This window comes from Chelonia mydas, chromosome 26 (genome assembly GCF_015237465.2).
Source record: "Chelonia mydas isolate rCheMyd1 chromosome 26, rCheMyd1.pri.v2, whole genome shotgun sequence".
NCBI lineage: Eukaryota > Metazoa > Chordata > Testudines > Cheloniidae > Chelonia > Chelonia mydas.
Genome location: NC_057859.1, coordinates 6,480,870 through 6,498,810, shown reverse-complemented (window position 1 = coordinate 6,498,810; position 17,941 = coordinate 6,480,870). Strand labels below are relative to the sequence as shown.

The 17,941-nt window shown below is 45.9% G+C and overlaps 1 protein-coding gene across 7 annotated transcripts in view; it reads left to right on the top strand.

Annotated features, from left to right (window-relative positions):
- The window catches only part of LOXL2 (lysyl oxidase like 2), a 103,761-nt gene that overhangs the window by 38,066 nt on the left and 47,754 nt on the right, over positions 1–17,941 (top strand). The window contains exon 1 of one of the 7 annotated variants that reach the window (XM_043536259.1): positions 9,494–9,514. The exons of the other annotated variants lie outside the window; for them this stretch is intronic. The gene's annotated coding sequence lies outside the window, so the exon portion shown is untranslated. Of the gene's footprint in view, positions 1–9,493; positions 9,515–17,941 lie in introns of those variants that run through there. 7 annotated transcript variants of the gene reach the window in all.

Here is a 17,941-nt window from a genome sequence, read left to right as displayed (position 1 = left end):
CTGCTTTTTCCAGTTGGAAGGATTCTGGTAGCCTGAAATTCTTTATTAAGTAGGAGTATCGCGAACTGGTCTAGGTGAGAAAATTCCACTAGTTTAACTTCAATCACTTTTTAAACCAATGCAAACCTCCCATGTGGATGCCCTTAGTTTAGTTTAATTTTAAACCAATTCCTAATCGATTTAAGATTAATCAAAACAAACTTGGTTTAAGCCAAAATAAGGGGCTTTAAAACTGCAGCTTTAACAAATCCAGTGCCTCTTTCTCACACAGAAAGGCCTAATTTTTTAACGACTGTGACCTTTCCTAAATGAATGCTTAGGAGGATTGTGTGGCTATGTACAATGGAACCTGCTTATGTGGGTGAGTTCAGTTACATCACTTCGCTGTCAGGATTTATTGTAGATGTCCCAGATTTCTTGAGTTGATTTTCATGCTTTATAGTGATACTCCAGTCCACTTTCAAGTGAAGTTTCTCTCTGATATAAGTGGGTTCTGAGTGCTAATCCTATGGATTATCAGATGCTGCCACTGCAAAATGTTTTAATCTAAGGCTTTGTCTACACCACGCTAAAACACCTGTGGCTAGCCTGTGTCATCTGACTCAGGCTTATAGGTTTGGGCTGCAGGGCTATAAAATTGCAGTGTAGATGTCAGGGCTCAGGCCGGAGTCTGGGCTGTGAGACTCCTTGAGGTGGGAGGGTCCCAGAGCCCTGGCCTCAGCCCAAGCGTGGATATCTACCCTGCAATTTTATAGCCCTGCAGCCCAAGCCCTGCGAGCCCAAGTCAACTGACGTGGGCCGGCCACAGGTGTTTTTATTGTAGTGTAGGCATGTCCTCAGGGGTTATCGATTCCTGAGTTCTATTACCAGACCTGCCACTGACTCCTTATGTGACCATGGGACAGACTTTTAACCTCTCTGTGTTAGATTTTCCCATCTGTAATATGGGGATCATATGCCACAGCCCCCTTGGGAGATAGGTAAGAAAGACTACTTGTTTGGAAAGTGCCTTGAGATCCTCCTGGGATAAAGACTTTAGAACTATAAAGTATTATTAAGATTTAATACAGAAGGCTAGATCATGAGCTGGTGTAAATCGATGTAGCTCCATTTCAGTGGGACTCAGTCAGTGGAGGTATGCAGGCTTACACCAGCTGAGGATTTGACCCAGGTTCCTAAAATCAAACGGGCAAAATCTTTACACTCTTCAGAAGCAACATTATATCCCTTTAGCAAAGGTTATTTTTATTGGAAAATGTCCCTCGGGTTCCTAATCTGGAAACACTGCAAGTAAAGCATGTAGGATGAAATTTTCCAGAGATGACTGTAAAAAGCTTGGTCTGTGTGTATGATGATCAGAGAGACTTTTTTTCCATTACAGCTCTTTTCATAGTCTGAGGATTGTGTCTCTTTTCTTCCCTGCTCCTTCCGACCCCATCCTGACATGAAAGAATATACCTGCTCATTGCTTCTTTCAAGCAATAATTCTTCTCGCAGCTGAACAAAGGGAGCCTTCCCCAGAGCTTTTCAGTCACATGCATCAGTGTCCTTAAGTCCCCTTCCTTCAGCAATGTGGGGGTTCTTGTATGATGGAAAAGCTGACGGTTACAGACAGAACCTTGAGGCACAGCTGTTTAAACTGTTACCACTGGTTCATGCTGCATGGCAAGGAGGTATTATTATAGCCCTTTGCCCGCTTCATCTGATGATCTCAAAGTGCTTTATTAATACGGCTTAATTCATCCTCACAACCCCCCAGGGAGCCCATTATCCGTCTCTTACAAATGAGGAAACCGAGACACGGGAAGGTGAAATCTTTCGTAATGCCACCTAGGAGTCCCTGTTAGAAGTGAGACCGGAACTCAGACGTACGGACTCACAGACCCCTGTCTGAACCACTAGATCCCACTCCTTCCATCACGAGAAATTTCTGTCTCTAACCCTTACAGCACTGAGATTAGTTCTCTGGGAGCGGCACTGAGGAATGGATGAGGAGACTTTCTTCCATTCTCTAAAAACCACCTTTCTCACTCTCAGCTTGTCTTCCTGTTCCCCTGGGAGCTCTCCCTCATCGCTGCCACCCAGTTCCCCACCGCAGCCCATGCCACACCACTTTGGCGCCTTCCCTGATCCTCCCTGGCCATCATGCCTATCCAACCCTCCTCCTCCTCCCTACTGGTTCCCAACAAGAACCAGTAGCAGGGGAAAGCTGGTCACGGGGGTGAGCACAGCCCAGAGATGACCAAGGTTTTTGGCTGAAAACGGGACAGAATTTGCTCTGACCTGCTGTACCTCCATGCTGCTTGATGCTTTAGCATTCCTCATAGTGCCCTCAAAGCCTACGTGTCCCATACGTGTCGGACAGCAGGTGTCTATGTCTACACTTAAAACGTAACAGCGGCACAGCTGTGTCACTGTAGCGCTTCAGTGTAGACCCTCACTACGGTGACAGGAGGGGTTCTCGTCACTTGAGATAATCCACCTCCTTTAGAGGCGATACCTAGTTTGATGGAACAATTCTTCTGTCGACCTAGCGCTGTCTACACCGGGAGTTTAGACCAGCGTAGCTACATCTCTCCAGGGGTATGGATTTCACACCCCCTGACAGACATAGCTATTATGAAGAGAGTTTTCAGTGTAGACCAGCCCTGAGCGGAGCTCCTTTTGAAGCTGGACATTTCTACTGGGGATTGGGAGAAACTTGTTATTATCTATGGGTAAGAACTCTAATCATCTCAACAAAGGGGATATTGTATACACACCCTGTCACAGACCCACTGCTGCTGACGCTGTGTCCCCAGTTTTGCATTCATGGCCTGGTGAATCCAGGCCCCTCACTATAAGCCAGGTGGTGAACTCTTGACACCCACTGGTACAGCAATTGCCTCAGCTGTCCCTTTACTTTCAATAGGGTTTGTGATCTGGTCTTGTGGGAAGACTCATTGTCAGGCAACAAATGGGTTAAGAGAGAGACAGGCTGAAATGTCACAACCAAGAGTTAGTGATGGAAGATCTGCAACGCATGGCGAGACACCAGGCTAGAAAGAACAGATTTATCTTAGGGCAAATTTTCAACCATTCCAAAAAACCTCTTCATTCCTGCCAGATATTTTCTGTGGTCATGGCATGATTTACCCTTGAGATTTGTTCAAAGGATCATTTCTTGGGGGTGATCCTAAAAATGCACATACCAGCGCAGCCCCATGAATGTGCTGCTGGCTTGTGAGAATTAGCCTGCTGCCTCTTCTCCTTGGCTGTGCAAATACTCGGCTTTCCAACGTTAGGAAAGGAGTGTTTGCTCAGCTCTACTGGGAAGTTTAAATTACAGTGAGTGAATATTACAGAGGGAAACTTTCTCTCCTGGAAAAAAAAAAAGTGCATAGTCTAAATACCCAGACAGCGTCTCATTGATGTTACGAGAGCAGGGACCTGTGGCTTGGGCTTGTTTGCTAATACCTCTTTGCCTCTGTGAACCTTAAAAGGGAAAGGCAGGTAAATCTTTCACTGCTGAGAGTAGTCCCCTCTCTCCACTTCATCACTCTTATCTGTGTGTAATAGTAAGCAGCATGCCACTAAGGGGTTAAAAAGCAACAGTTTTGGAGTGGAAGCACGGCAGGTGTGTGGCTAACCATATTTTAATAGGGTTTCTGCATGTGAATGGAAAGGGAGCACAGAAGGAGTAGTGTGGAGTGCTTGTCAATGCTGAGCTTAGTGAATGAAAAGACAGGCAAATTGAATTTGTGAATCTATTTACTGCAGTCTTTACATGTGTACTTACATGGATATGGCTATACGTACATACACATTATAGAATACACATGGCCAAATTCATCCCTGGTGTAACTCCATTGTCTTCAGGGAGGTGGGTTTATCTCATTACGTTGTATCCACGTTTTGGAACTTATTCTGGATTCCATTTTTTAAACTCCAGATAAAGCTTGAAGTTGTGTTCTCTCTGATCCACATTAGTGGCCAGATTTATAGCTTGGATCTAACCATGATAGTGGAGCGTATAACCGAGGCTATTTGTAGTGGCATGGCTTCTAGACAGACAATGAGATTGATCGGATGCTTCTAAGGCCCTGCCAGCCGTAAGCAGGGTGAGTCCCAGGGGGAAAAAGTAAATCAGGTTGTTCTTGGGGGGTCAGTGTATGTCTATGAATACACTCGTGCATTGATCATTGGATTTCCTTGGGAGCATATAAGAAAGGAACAATAAGTGTTATAAATACATACTCTGAGTAGCAATAATAGCTACTCTGCAAAATGTAAGGCCTGGCAATTTTAGCTCCTTTCACCCAAGGATCTCCAAGCATTTTATAACCATTTAATTCAACTTTTCAATGCCCCTTTGTCCTAGATGCCCATTTTGCAGATGGTGTAAAGAAGCAAGAAAGGCTAAGGACCGGATTTTTCAGTGAATTGCTCAAAAACCAAGTAATGGAGGGAAAGCATTTGGAATAGAACCCAACAGTCCTGACTCCCCGCCCCTAGACACACTGCCTTGCCCATTCCTCTGCTAATTTACAATGAAAAATGATACTGACCCAGGGTAGAACAAGAATGATCTAAACCAAACAATCTCTGCATCATGGGATTGATTTTTTCAGTTACACTGAGGCCCCTTGACACCATTCTGGCAGTGTAAAGGTGCCTTCGAAGCGGGTGGAAATGTACCCTGTACCTGCTTCAAGACCCCTTTCCATGCCAGAGTGGGGTAAAATGAGCCTTAATGTAAATGAAAAACATTTGGGACTCGATTCTCAAAGGCTTCACCAGACGTTGACAGCTGGCATCGAATTCATTCTGATGTTTGTGTTCTCCACAAAAGCATGAGTGAAGGATATAGGCTTTCTGCCGTAACTTTTCACGGCCTGCTTTTCAAATAGCTTGTCTCGCCACCTCGTGTTGTCTAAATATAGTTTAAACATACTTAGCAATTTTATGGTTTACAGTAACAGGATCCTACTATAATTTTTAAAAGTAGACACATGGTAGGTGGTTGTTTTTTTTTAAAGTATCTCAAAAACATCCTTTAAAAAATATTTGTTAATTCTGCCCCTTCACTTAATATAGGATTCACTACTAAGTATGCTTAATGGCTGCAGCTTTTAGATATCTGCAGATAAAGCTGGGTCTAAATTCCAGCACTAGCTAGACTGTGGGTATGGAACTGTCTGTAGGCATGGTTCCTCCCATGGGGAGGAACACATTTAAGTCCTGCCTATGTTACAGCTTTTAACCATGTTGTTCTGGGCTCTCTTGACTAGGTGGTGTTTGTCGTATATAAGCTGCTTCAGACATAACGATTTGGAACTCAGGATGGGATGTGCAAGATTTGAGGGGAACCTATCCTCTTACGATGTTCTGCAACTTTGAAATCTTCCTTACCATCTAGTTCCTTTTGTATAAATGAATGAGGTTTTCCTGTGGGCATGGCAGACTTTATCTAGTTGGTGGGATTCTAGGCTAGAAAATATGGCCAAGGGCCTGTTCTAATTTCCAGCACTGAAGAGTGATGTTCCATAGAGATGGTGTGCACTTCTGTCCAAAGCTTTCTCATGCACCCATCTCTGCAGTATCTCAGGAGCCACAAACAATAATTAATATTGTGGTCCAATTTGGCTGGCCATTCATAAGCTGCCTTGTCTTCTAAATGGTCACTTCAGAGGGTGGTTCATTAATCCTCTGAGCCAATGAATGGAGTCATCTTGTTGATGATGAGTAGAAGCGGGTGCCAGAACTGAATTGGACAGGTAGGCTGGTCTGTCCCATCAATTAGGGCCGGCTCCAAGCCCATACAATGAATGAAGAGATTTGTTGATTAAATGGGCTCTAGATCAGGCCATTAATGAACACCCCTGGAAAGAATGACTTAATCATTGGCACAGAGAAGTGCCCTAGCAATACCAGTTTAGGGTAAGTTTAGACCAAAGTAGCTATTTTATATATAGAGAGGAAATGTTTATCACTCTTCCCTATCTAGATTATGGCTAGAAGTGCACAAATAACCTAAAAAGCTTGTCTCTCTCCCCAGCAGAAGCTGGTCCGATAAAAGATATGACCTCCCGCATGTGGGCTCTCTAATATCCAGGGACTGACAGTGCTACAACACCACTGCATACAAATAAAATATAGTCCTCTTAAAAGTTACGCTGAACTTTAGGAATGGCTAGCCAAGGGGATACTGAGCTTTTTAAAGTACCTCTTGGCCATTGGCTAGAATCCAGAGCAAGTCACCGTCTAATGGTCTTCAACGACCCGTGTGGCATGAGGTTGGTAGCTCTGAGTCTACCTCATGAAAAGCATCACCATGTCTTCCACTCAGTCAAAGGTGGAAAGGGTTACAGGGACCATCCTCTTCTCTCGCCCCTGGAGGGTTGTCCTTTCCTGGTGAGAGATGGCTGTGAGCTCCTCAGGGCAGGCAACTCTTCTGTGTTTCTGGGGAGCCCCTAGCACACTCTGGGCACCAGTGCAAATAAATGATAAGTAACATGTGGGTGAAGAGAGATGCGTGAAGGAAATTTGGTATTGCTTTTACTCCTGTGTGTCCTTGTTCTGAGCAAAATGGAGGATCTCAGTCTGCCAGGCCAGCTCAAACCATTAGTATTTATTTATTCATTCATATTATGGCTGCACCTTAGAATCCCAATCGTAGGCCGGGACCCCATTGTGCTAGGCACTGTACAAACACAGAACAAAAAGTTAGTCCTTGCTCCAAAGAGCCATGCAATCAAGTAACTTGATTCCTACTTGTCAGAGCGACAGCAGTACTGGTGAAAGTTGCTGACTTTTCAGTCCTGGAAACTGAAAAGCCCCATTTATCCACAGAGCAGATTAAATCCAGGATACAAGATTTCACATATACATCTTGCTTTCTGACTTACCCACTCTCAAGTATTCTTGACGTGAACAGTTTTATTTTCTTGTTTGTTATGGCAACTCTGTTTTACTCTTTCTCTGTGTGGGTTTAAATGTTTACTTCTCTCTAAATGCAAACCCGCCCGCAACATAAACATGTGTCGGGGGGGAGGGGGAAATCTGAGCATTTGTTCTTGCAGCCAAAGCCCAGACAAACATCAATTAAAGTGCAGCCATGTTAAACCAATGGGTTGGTTTAATGCTATAAATTTGCAGTGCTGCTTTCCACTTGCTCAAGTGGTTCCTTCTGTTTGGGTTGTGGCTGTCACTTTGATGACCTGGGAGGGCGGTGGCTCTGATGGCAGGTTTGGTGGTCCCGTGCGGTCTCCTGACAGAAGTTCTGAGTTGGGCAGCAGAAAGACCTGAGAAGGCGATGTTCTCTGGTTCGGAAAGGGACCGAGGTATAATCTGCTGCAGATCAGCCTGAGTTTGCAAGTCCATCCAGCAGCAATGGCCTTGCTAGGTTTTCTCATGGGGTACAGTCAATCCCTTTCTACTTTATATTGCCTCCCCCGAAGCAACTTGCCACCATTAATGAACTTATCCTCAGAGCACTTCTGCGAGGGAGACAAGTATCCTTCTTCTTCTCTTGGACTGAAGCGACCACTTGTCACAATGAAGAATCTCCATGATACTGCGTGTTCTCTGTCTCATGTCTGCCAGCCGATCCTCTCCCCTAGCATTTCCCCTTTGTCACCTCCATGCTGGCAACTTACAGTGCAAAGGGTGAGGCTGCTTGTGAAGCCCTTCACTGTGCAGCAAAAGCCTCTGCAATTTGTATTGCATTAGTTCCTAAAAGCTCCCAACGTTCACAAAGACCTCATCATGTTAGGTGCTGGGGTCCCTGCCTCGAAGAGCTTATAATCTAAGTAATGGTCTTCGGGCATTGCTCCCTCAAGGCTCTCCTGATCTTCAGGGAGCTTCCATGTCCTACCTCATCTATATTACCGTGCTTACTTCACATCTGGGACACTGGGTTATTCTTAAGTCCATGCTACTCAGCAGAAGCATGTATGGGTGGTTCCATATGTTCAAACCAAGATAGATCTCCTATACATTAGTGCATGGGGAATGGGTGGAGAAATAGTTTGGTTTTAAAAGTCACTTTTAAGTATGTGGAGTTGGTTGGGTAATGCCTTCGTTGTGATGGGGGAGCCGATAAACTCTTTGTTACCATTGCTTTAATAAAGGAGAGGAGGACTCTCTGGGGTGCGCGTAGGGCTGTATGGAGACGTTTTTTGATAAAAAGTATAAATAGATGGCCAGTCTGAGTCGCAACCCTCGTGACTTTGTGCTTTGGAAGCAAATACATCTTGGGAAGTGGTTTTTTAGAACTTGACGGTAACTAAAATAAAAAGATGTTTACGTAGCTGTGGGGACAGTGGGATAGGCCAGGCATTTGGAAAAGAAGCGTAAATAGAGAAGATGGATGAGGAGGAAGACGGTGGATCAGCAGTAGGTGAATTGCGGCTCTTGCCAACAAGGCTGGAGGACTGGAAAATTCAACCTTTAATTTACTTTCTAAGGTTTTATAAGGAGACAGCATAGCCCAGTGGATAGAGCACTGGGCTGGGTCTCAAAGTGGGTTCTGTTCATGGCATGACCACTGGCCTGCAGGATGATCTTGGGTGAGTCACTTTGTCGCCTTGTGCCTCAGTTTCCCCATCTGTAAAATGAGGATAATGATAGCTACCTCCTTTTGTAAAGTATTGTGAGATCTACTGATGTACAACATTAGATACAAGCTAGGTATCGCAAGAAGGCGGATTGTGTACCTACTTCTCCTCGTGATCCAAAATATAATTAGTGCACATCTAGAATGGAGATGAATTTAAATTCCTACCATCTTATGAGGCTGCATCTTTCCATGTGTGCTGGTTTCATGAGCAGGATTCACACTTGCATCTCTCGGGTGGTGATCTCACCAGGAACTTTTGCATTTTGACGGGTGTAAAAGGCCTCATCAGGCCCAGAAATGTATTCCAGTGCTGAGCTCAGCTTATTATTGGCCTGGCTACTCCTGAAGTGGTCATGAGGATGAAGGAAACACGTGGCTTGGCCAGTGTTTTGATAATGAGCAGAGCTTTCATTCCCTTTGATTTCCTCATGTAGCTTCCTCCATTTTTAAAATGGCCTTGAAAGGAGCTGGCACCGTAAATGGATCAAACCTACTGCCTGATGTCTGGGTCCAAAAGAAGGATGAAGGGTTTTCCCCCTGCTAGTCATATCTGTTTAAACAGTTTTGTGAACTAATTTCAGCCAATGGTGTATTTGCGGACTGTTCGCTTTGATTTGCTACTTGTTACTCATAGTGGTGCGTTTACTTGCAATATATTGTCCAGCCTGATCTCTTTGTGTGCTGTATAGTGTTTTAGACATGGTGTGGTCCCTGGTAAACGAAGGAGACAAAGCTGGAAGTCAAACTGTGTGGAAGTCTGTTTGTCTGTAGTATGCTTTCTTTAATAAATGCTTCCTGTTTAAGGTATGTAATGATATATGGAATCATACTACTAGTATGATTGGTCACCAAGATCACATGGAATTGTTCCTGCTACCTGACTGGATGACTAAAGCTTTCTAAAACAGGAGAACTGTGAGTACAGAATAACCAAAATTCCTGTTAGAGTAGAGACCCTGGGAATGTGTTAATGCAAGTATCCATACAAAGAATAGCTGTTTCCCAAACTTTCATGTGAATATATACATGTATATTTGTGAATAAATAGGATCATGAACATGGTTGAACCAAATAGCTCCAAGCTACATCCAAACTAGCACTTCCAAGCATTGGTTTTTGCAGTTCTCATTCAGCTCTAATGATGGTAACATGGTGGTATTAGAATGTACAGAGGCAAAATCCCACAACATGATGAATGGTCAAGGCAGAAATCCCCCTCTGGGCTTAGCTTGACCCTTCGTTTTAGGATAAGTCACCAGTTCAGAACCACTGACTCATAGTTATGTGTTTGAAAAGCATTCAGCTTGCTTATCTGTCAATGAGCACAAGCTGCTCAGACTAGATCGTCCTATCAGTTCCTTGGCTGGCTCCTTCATGATGTAGTTGCGTGGGTGTATGTTTAATGTGGCAGTTGAGCTTCCCTTCTGAAAAGCCCATCTGTTGTGGTTTGCTGAAGTCCCCTAAGATCCCTTCTCCTCTGGGATCAGTCTTTTTTTAACGTTGACGGAAAGCCTGAGGAATGCCAAAACTGGGACGGTTCAGCTGGGATGGAAAAAACTAGTTGAGCTGGAGTAGATAATGAAGGAAGACAGTCATTGCTCTTCTAAACAGAACGCTGTGAGCCTGCTAGCTAGGAGGGCAAAATGCATTAGCAGCTATTTACAGAGTGATGCCTTGGGCCCTGGGCCTAAGGATTTTAATTGCAAAAAGGATATAAACTGTCACTTCTTCTGCTTCCTCTGTAAAAACCAAGGGCTGTTCTGTGCTGGGGATCCAAGAGGGCAAGAGGAGCCTTCTCTATCCTCCCATCTTATGTCCCTGTGCATGGTTTAGTCTGATCTCTGTCCTTGTGCTCCTGTAACCTTGCCAGATTGCAGACCCTTGCCTTGACAGCTACAGCACGTGCACCAGCTAGCAGGGGTGAGCCGACGTGCTGGGGAGCAAATGCTGCACCATTAGGCCAATACTGCTGCTGTGTGCCTTGGAGCCCCGGAGCAGCACCATGCTGTGGGAGTTTCCAAAAAGCCTAAGGAATTGTGGTGCCTAATTCTTTGGGAATTAGGCACTTCACTCTTGGAAAATCCCTGTCTAAAGCCATGATCTAGCCCCTTTGTGGCTATAGCAATACTAAAGGGAATAAACAAGCAGATTTTCTGCCACCTCCCTGATTTTGTTTTGTTTTGCTTTGCTTTTTTTAATGAAGTATGAATAGTGGATCCTGAGGGATGGGGACCAGATTCCCAGGACTAAGAAAGCAGATCCATTCTGATCCGTGCATTAATCTGCATCCACATGGGTGTTTAAATGACAGAACTGTCACAAGGAGCAAGTTGAGGGAGAGGCGATTAGTGGATATAGAAGGATATGTTTGTTTTGCCTAATGCGAAACAGATGGCAAATGGTGACAGGAAAAAATTTGAAGGTTGTGTGAGCCTTTTGCAATTGGATCTAAAGCTGTGAGAAAGCATCTGATTCAGACGGGGGAACCAAACCAGGTGAGATTCACGTGAACTTATTTGAAGCTGGGACTCTTTCTTGAAAACTCACAACAAAACTTTTATTTTTACTGTCTTTTGCACACTCTGAGGCTGAGATTTGTGGTTTGGTAACCAGCCTTGGCTGCTGGTTACATGGTAAATGATGTATCCAAGGCTGTAGAGGAGGAGTGAAGAAACTCAATACAGACTTGAGAAAAGTGGGAGGAAGCAGGAGGGAACAAATAGATGGTTCAAACTGTTACAGTTCTTGGAATTGTAGTTTGATTTATGTATTTGCATTCGAGTAGCTCCTCGAGGTCTCAGCCAAGATTAGGTCCTCATGGTGCTAGGCATTATGCAAACACACACAAGAGACAGCCCTACTGTGAAGAGTTTACAATTCAATAGACAAGACAGGCAGAAGGTGGAAGAAAGGAGGTATCATTAACCCGTTTCATGGACTGCATGCTGGGTAATGACATGAGAGGACTCCCTGCTTGTAAAACTCAACTGGCTCTTTATTAAGAGAACTATTTACAGAGATGTTGCAGCTAGCATTCTAGCCATGTGCATGCAGACTGACTTTCCGGTGCTTCCTCCAGAGTCTCCACTCCTGCAACCTGTGCTCCAGATTTCCATAGCCCCATTATGCAGACGGGGAATTCAGGCACAGACACACAAAGTGATTTTTCCTAAGATTTCACAGGTGTCTGTGGCAGAGTTGGGAACTGAACCTAGCTCTCCTGAGTCTCAATCCAGTGCCCAGCTTTCCTCCTGTTTACATCAGTCTAGTTTGGAGTGGTGTTTTACTTCACTCAAACCCATTCAGCTTTAGTTGAAAGTGAGTGGTTTTTGGCAGAGCCATTGCTTAAAAACCATAGCCAAAGATCTGTAGGGCTTTCTCTTGTACTTAATCCACTTCCTCCTCCTGCCTTGCTTCAGTGGGGTCTTCATACCTTTCTTGGGTAAAACAGCTTAAATCAGGGAAGAGAAAATCTGTTGCCCTGGCCTGAGGATTACTTGTTGCTTGTGTGTTGGCGTGCGCTCTCTCTCGCTCTCGCTCTCGCTCTCTCTCTCTCTCTCTCTCTGTCTGTCTGCCAAAACTACATTTGGATAAAACAAGAAGCGCAGTTTGTGGAAAGGTGCCAGTCAAGGAAGGAACAGACTCATTTATCTCGGCGAGTGGGGTTAACAATGCAAGAAACAGGATCCTTTCAGAGAGAAAGTAACGCTACAGATATTAATACAACTGCTAGAGCTGGCTACATATAAAATATACGGGTGGGATGTTTAAGAAGCAGAGGGAGGCTGAGGTTTTGGATCCAGGTCGGGATTAGGCTAGTACTTGAATTCCAAGCCAAAGGGGAGCTGAGGTTTGGGATAGACGGGACAGCATCTCATTCTCAACAGCTGTTGGTGTGTATGGGTGGAAGTCATGCAAGACTGGCTGAATAGCTCCAAAGGGGAGGGCTTGTTATGCAAGAGGCATGGTAATTCAATATGTTCCTCAATTCTCTTGTTTTTATCTGTCCTCCACCCCTGCATCAGGAAGATGGCTATTTGTGAGAACCCTTTTACAGTAAGGGAAGTGTTATCTAATCATTACATGTGGGACTGGGTGAGTCAAGGGTTCTCGGTTTTACTCCTTATGCTGTGCTGAGCCCCACAGCTCCAGATGAAGCACGTGGGTCTCCAGCATGTCTGAGAATAAGGCCTCAGTTTCCCCATCTGTAAGCAGGGTAATATCTGATTAATAAAATGCTTTGGAATCTGCAGATTGGGAAGTCTGGTCTTGTAAGAGGGTGGCTTTATTGCTGGTGCACTGGACTAGGTTCAAGTCCCTGGTCTACCACAGACACCCTGTGTGACCTGGGGCAAGTTACTTAATCTCTTTGTGCCTCAGTTTCCCATTGGTAAAGTGTGGATGATGATAATGCTGCTTTTCTCCCATACTTTTTACCTGGTCTGTTTAGATAGTAAGCTCTTTAGGACACTGACTGTCTCTTGCACTATGTGTGGAGCCCCTAGCACAGTGAGGCTCCATCTCGCCTCTCGGTGCTAATGTCATACACATAATAATAAGGGTGCATGATTGACTTTCAGTGGGATTCAGGTGCTTCATTTCCTTGGGCTCCTTTGGCAATCCCAGTGAACACCCAGCACAACAGAGCCCCAGGGGGTTGCTATGTGCTACTACAATAGAAAAATAAATATCCTATTGTCCCCATAAATGCACTCTGTGTCGATTGATCTCTTTCTACATGTGTTATGTTAAATATGACAATAGTCGTTTAAACAAGAAATCTGCTCTGGCTATTAAATGTTGTTTGCCGTGGTTCCTTCTGAATTTATGAGAGATCTGTTTTCCGCATTAGCCTGGCTGTTCTAGACGTTAGTGTTGGAAGGATAAAGCGCATGTCTGTCTGTCTACTCGCATTGTCACTGACTACGCACCAATTCAAGTGCAACCGACAGAACCCTGCAGTGGAGAGAAACCATTGAAACCCATACAGAGTTGCAGGCATGGAGGCGGGGAATCTTTCCAGTCCTTTTAAAGAGTTCCCTGAGAAAGCTGTATTTAGTTGTTTTGATTATTCCCCACCTTGTCCCCCCTTTAGTTTTCCAATGATTCTGCCGTTCTTGATTCTGTCTATGGAAGTTTTGCTTGAGTAATGACTTCAGGGTTAGATCCATGGTTAAAGCAATTGAAGGGTTGTATGGTTACAAATAGTTAGAGAGAAAACAAACGGGGGGAAATAGATGTGGCTTATACTTGGTCTTCAGGCAGATCATGAAATGATGTTTCGCGCTGGCCAGTTATAGCCATTTGGAGATTGAAGTATAAAAAGGAGGATTTATTTCCTGCTAATTTGATTTTTTTTTTTTTTTTCTCCTTGGCTAGGACAAAATACAAATCAGAACAAATGAAGAGTGGCTCTATTTAAGCTGAGTACAAGTCAGTATGGCTAGCTGGCTGGTTTATGTATTTTGGTGCATGAACCTCTTCTGAGAGAGGGACGTATGACTGGACCAGGAACTCCTGAGTTATTATCCTGTCTCTGACACGGATTTCTTTCATGGTCTTGGGCAAGTCACTTAAACACTCAGCACCCCAGTTTCTCCATCTGTGAAATGGGAAGACAGAGGAACAGTGATGTGCCCAAGAGAGAGAGTGGCACATCTGGGAATAGAGAACCCCCAGGGTCCTGATTCCTAGTTCCTGGATCTGGCCAGTAGACCACAACCTCCTTACAATCAGTCACTGGTACAGCTGGGATGTGTGCCTCTCACTCCCTAGACCACTTTCCCACTCCCTAGGACATCAGCACTGTCCCGGGAACAGCTGCAGGACTACCTACAAAAGCAGAACTTGGGCCAGTAGATTTTATTTTTTTTAAATAACCTTCCTAAGATTGCAATTCCTTCTCTTGGGGTTTTGTTTGGGTAACTTGGGAGAGTCTCCAATGGGAAATTGCTGGCTTCCGTCTTTGCCTGTTGCTCTACTGTTGGAAATCCCTGGTATGCCCCAGTGAGGCACAGGGTGTTTGTAGCCTTTCCGTGTTAGGATGCTCTCAGCCCTTTTTTTTGTTTTTGTTTTTTTTTTCTAATGCACATATTTGTCCCTTGAAAAAACACAGTTCACAGAGCGAATGGTTTAGCTCTAAGGGGGTAACTGGCTCATAGTTGCTGGCTAGAGAAAGGATTGTCTTGTGAAGCCATTGGCCTGGACCTCGAGGTCTGGGTTCAGTTCCTTGGCTCTACCACGGTGTCTCTTGGGCAAGCCACTTGGTCTCTGCCTCAGTTCCCCCTCTACAAGACAGAGTTAATAACATTCCCTTGCTCCCACCTTTTGTCTGACTTCTCTGTTTAGATGTTAAACTCTTCAGGGTTTTCTGCTACTAGGTTTGTTTTCACGACCTAGCACAATAATATTAATCCCTAGATCTTACCCAGCACTTTTCATCAGGAGCTCTTGAAAATGCTTCACGAAGGAGGTCAGTATCGATATCCCTGTCGCAGATGTGGAAGCCTCCTCCTCAGCTGGGGCCTGTAGGTTGCACCATAAAAATAATGAATAGTTATAATGGAGAGGCAGGGTCTAAGTGGGTGCAATATGGGAACAAGGATCCCAGCTTTTTTGTTGTTGGCCAGGATAAGGACTGGCGTATATTCAACATCTGGGATTTGCACCAGGCATCGTTCAGACGAGACTCACGATTGCTGTTGTGGGCCTTCCTCCCAGGACGAAGGGCATTCTAGAAGATGGCACATCTGGGAGACCGTCCTTTGTTGTAAGGGCTCGTCTCCTCCATCCAGTTGAGTGCAGGCTTCTGAGCTGCAGAACATTGCTGAGTTTTGAAAATTCAAGTAAAATGGAAGCGGCTCTAAATTGGAATATGTGGGTGGATTTTTAACCCTGAAGTTTTGGTTCAGAAGTTTTTTTTCAGGGGGCGGGAGGGGGGGGAATAGTCAAGTATAATGAATTGAATACACAGTGAGTGATGCTGATGTGCAGTGATGAGCTGCCAAAATCTTAACAACGGGTTCCCTCCTCACCCCATGAGGGGTCATTGCCCCCCCCACCCCACCCCGAGACTCCTGCCCCATCCAACCCCCCCGCGTTCCTTGACGGCCCCACAGAACACCTGCCCCATCCACTCCCCTCCCCTGGCCCCTGACTGCCCCCAGAACCGGGCAGGAGGGTCTCATGGGCCACCGTAGTGGGTGCCCACCCCACCCCTAAGAGCCAGAGGCACCTGCCGGGGGGTGAGGTGGGGAGTCCCGGAGGTGCTTACCTGGGGCAGCTCCCAGTAAGCATCTGGCAGGTCCCTCTGGCTCCTAGGGGCGGGGGAGCGTAGCTAGAGGGGGAGCAGTCTCTCCCCCACTGATCACATCAAAAGTGGCACCTTAGGCGCCGACTCCTTGGGTGCTCCGGTGCTGGAGCACCCACGGGGAAAATTTGGGAGGGCTGAGAAGCAGGCGGCGGCTTCCCGCTCAGGCCGAGGGTGGCGGAGGTGAGTTGGGGCGGGGAGCAGTTCCCCTGCATGCCCCCCCTTGTTACCTGCTACGGCACGGGCAGCCCTCCTTGTGCCCCCCACCACCCCAGCTCACCTCTGCCTCCCTGGGCCTGAGCGGGAAGCTGCGGCCTGCTTCTCAGCCTGCCCCAGCTTCCTGCGTGAACAGCTGATTCGTGGGCAGAGCGGGGCGGCGCGTTCAGGGGAGAAGGCGGAGGCAGAGCGGAGGTGAGCTGGGGCGGGGAGCTGCCGGTGGGTGCTCTGCACCCACCAAATTTTCCCCTTGGGTGCTCCAGGGCTGGAGCACCCATGGAGTCGGCGCCAAAGGTGCCGCTTTTTGGCCGGTTAAATTTAGAAGCCCTTTTAGAACCGGTTGTCCCTCGCGGAAGAACTGGTTCTAAAAGGGCTTCTGCATTTAACAACCGGTTCTAGCGAACCGGCTCCAGCTCAACACTGCTGACGTGGCTATTTGTGGATTTCTAATAGAGCCGTATGGGGTAGATGTGCTCTACAGTCATAAAAACATAAGAGCGGCCAGACTGGGTCAGACCGAACGTCCGTCTAGCCCAGTGTCCTGTCTTCCGACAGCGACCAGTGCCAGGGCCCCAGAGGGAATGAACAGAACAGGGAATCATCAAGTGATCCGTCCCCTGTCACCCATTCCCAGCTTCTGGCAAACAGTGGCTAGGGACACCATCCCTGCCCATCCTGGCTACTAGCCATTGATGGACCTACTCTCCATGAATTACCTAGTTCTTTTTTGAACCCTGTTTATAGATGGAGAAGTTCCATTAGGCTACCTAGTCCACTTTCCCCACTGCCAGTGCAGATTGCCCCCACTGCTCTTATGACCTCAAGTGCTTTTCCCAGTACAGTTTTAGGCTCTGATTTTTTCCAAACAAGATTCGAGGGATTTACGCACGTCGCACCAATTGGAATGGGATGCTTCCCTACCCCTTGTGCCTTTTGAAAATCTCCCCCTTAAATAATAACCTGTACTAGATTTTATATAAAACTTTTTGTCCCTAGATATCAAAGCCTTTTACAAAGGGGCATGAGGACATTGTATCCCTTATTTTACAGATGGGCTTTTTTTTTTAGATGTGTCCAAGGTCACTCACTGGGTCAGATGGGACTAGATCCTCCCATCTGGCCTATCCACTGGGCCATGATGCTGCCTCAATAGCTCAAGCAATGGCGCTTCCTCTGTATTCAACCTTTCTTTGTCCCGACTGCCTCCCCTCCCCACTAATATAATGGTAAGTGGTCAAAATCTGATATGGGCGAATCCTCCCCAACCCATTTTGAAATGGGCTCTTGTCTTCATTATGTAGCTAAAGTAAATGATTCTGAACACTGGCTTGACATCAGGAGACCATTTCAGGAAGTGCTCCATAAATACACCCTATACTGACTGACTTTAAGGGCTGAGTACTCCCTTGGCAAAGCTGTGGCCGGGCGTTTGCTGCAAGAAACACTCGGCCAAAGGGTCTCGGCCGCTCCTCGTGAAATCTCAGTGGGTAAGAAATGAGGTTTTCTCTCTGGAAATGCCTTTCTATCACCTGTATCTACAGGTAAACCTGCTCCTTGGCAATGTATCCATCTTCAAGGTTGAGTCGGGAGGCTTTTATAAGATGGACTGCGAAAAGAGAGTCTAGATTTCAAATCCAGCCTTCGGAGACACAGCAAAGTTCTAATACTCCCTGCCAGGACGATATGAAGCTGTGCAGTGTTTCAGGAGCCTCTACCAGATCCTAACAGGGAGGAGAGGGCCTCATGGTGCAAATGAGTTTTCCAGATTTGTGCTGAAAGAGCCACACAAATATATAGTCTTGCTATCATCTTCTACT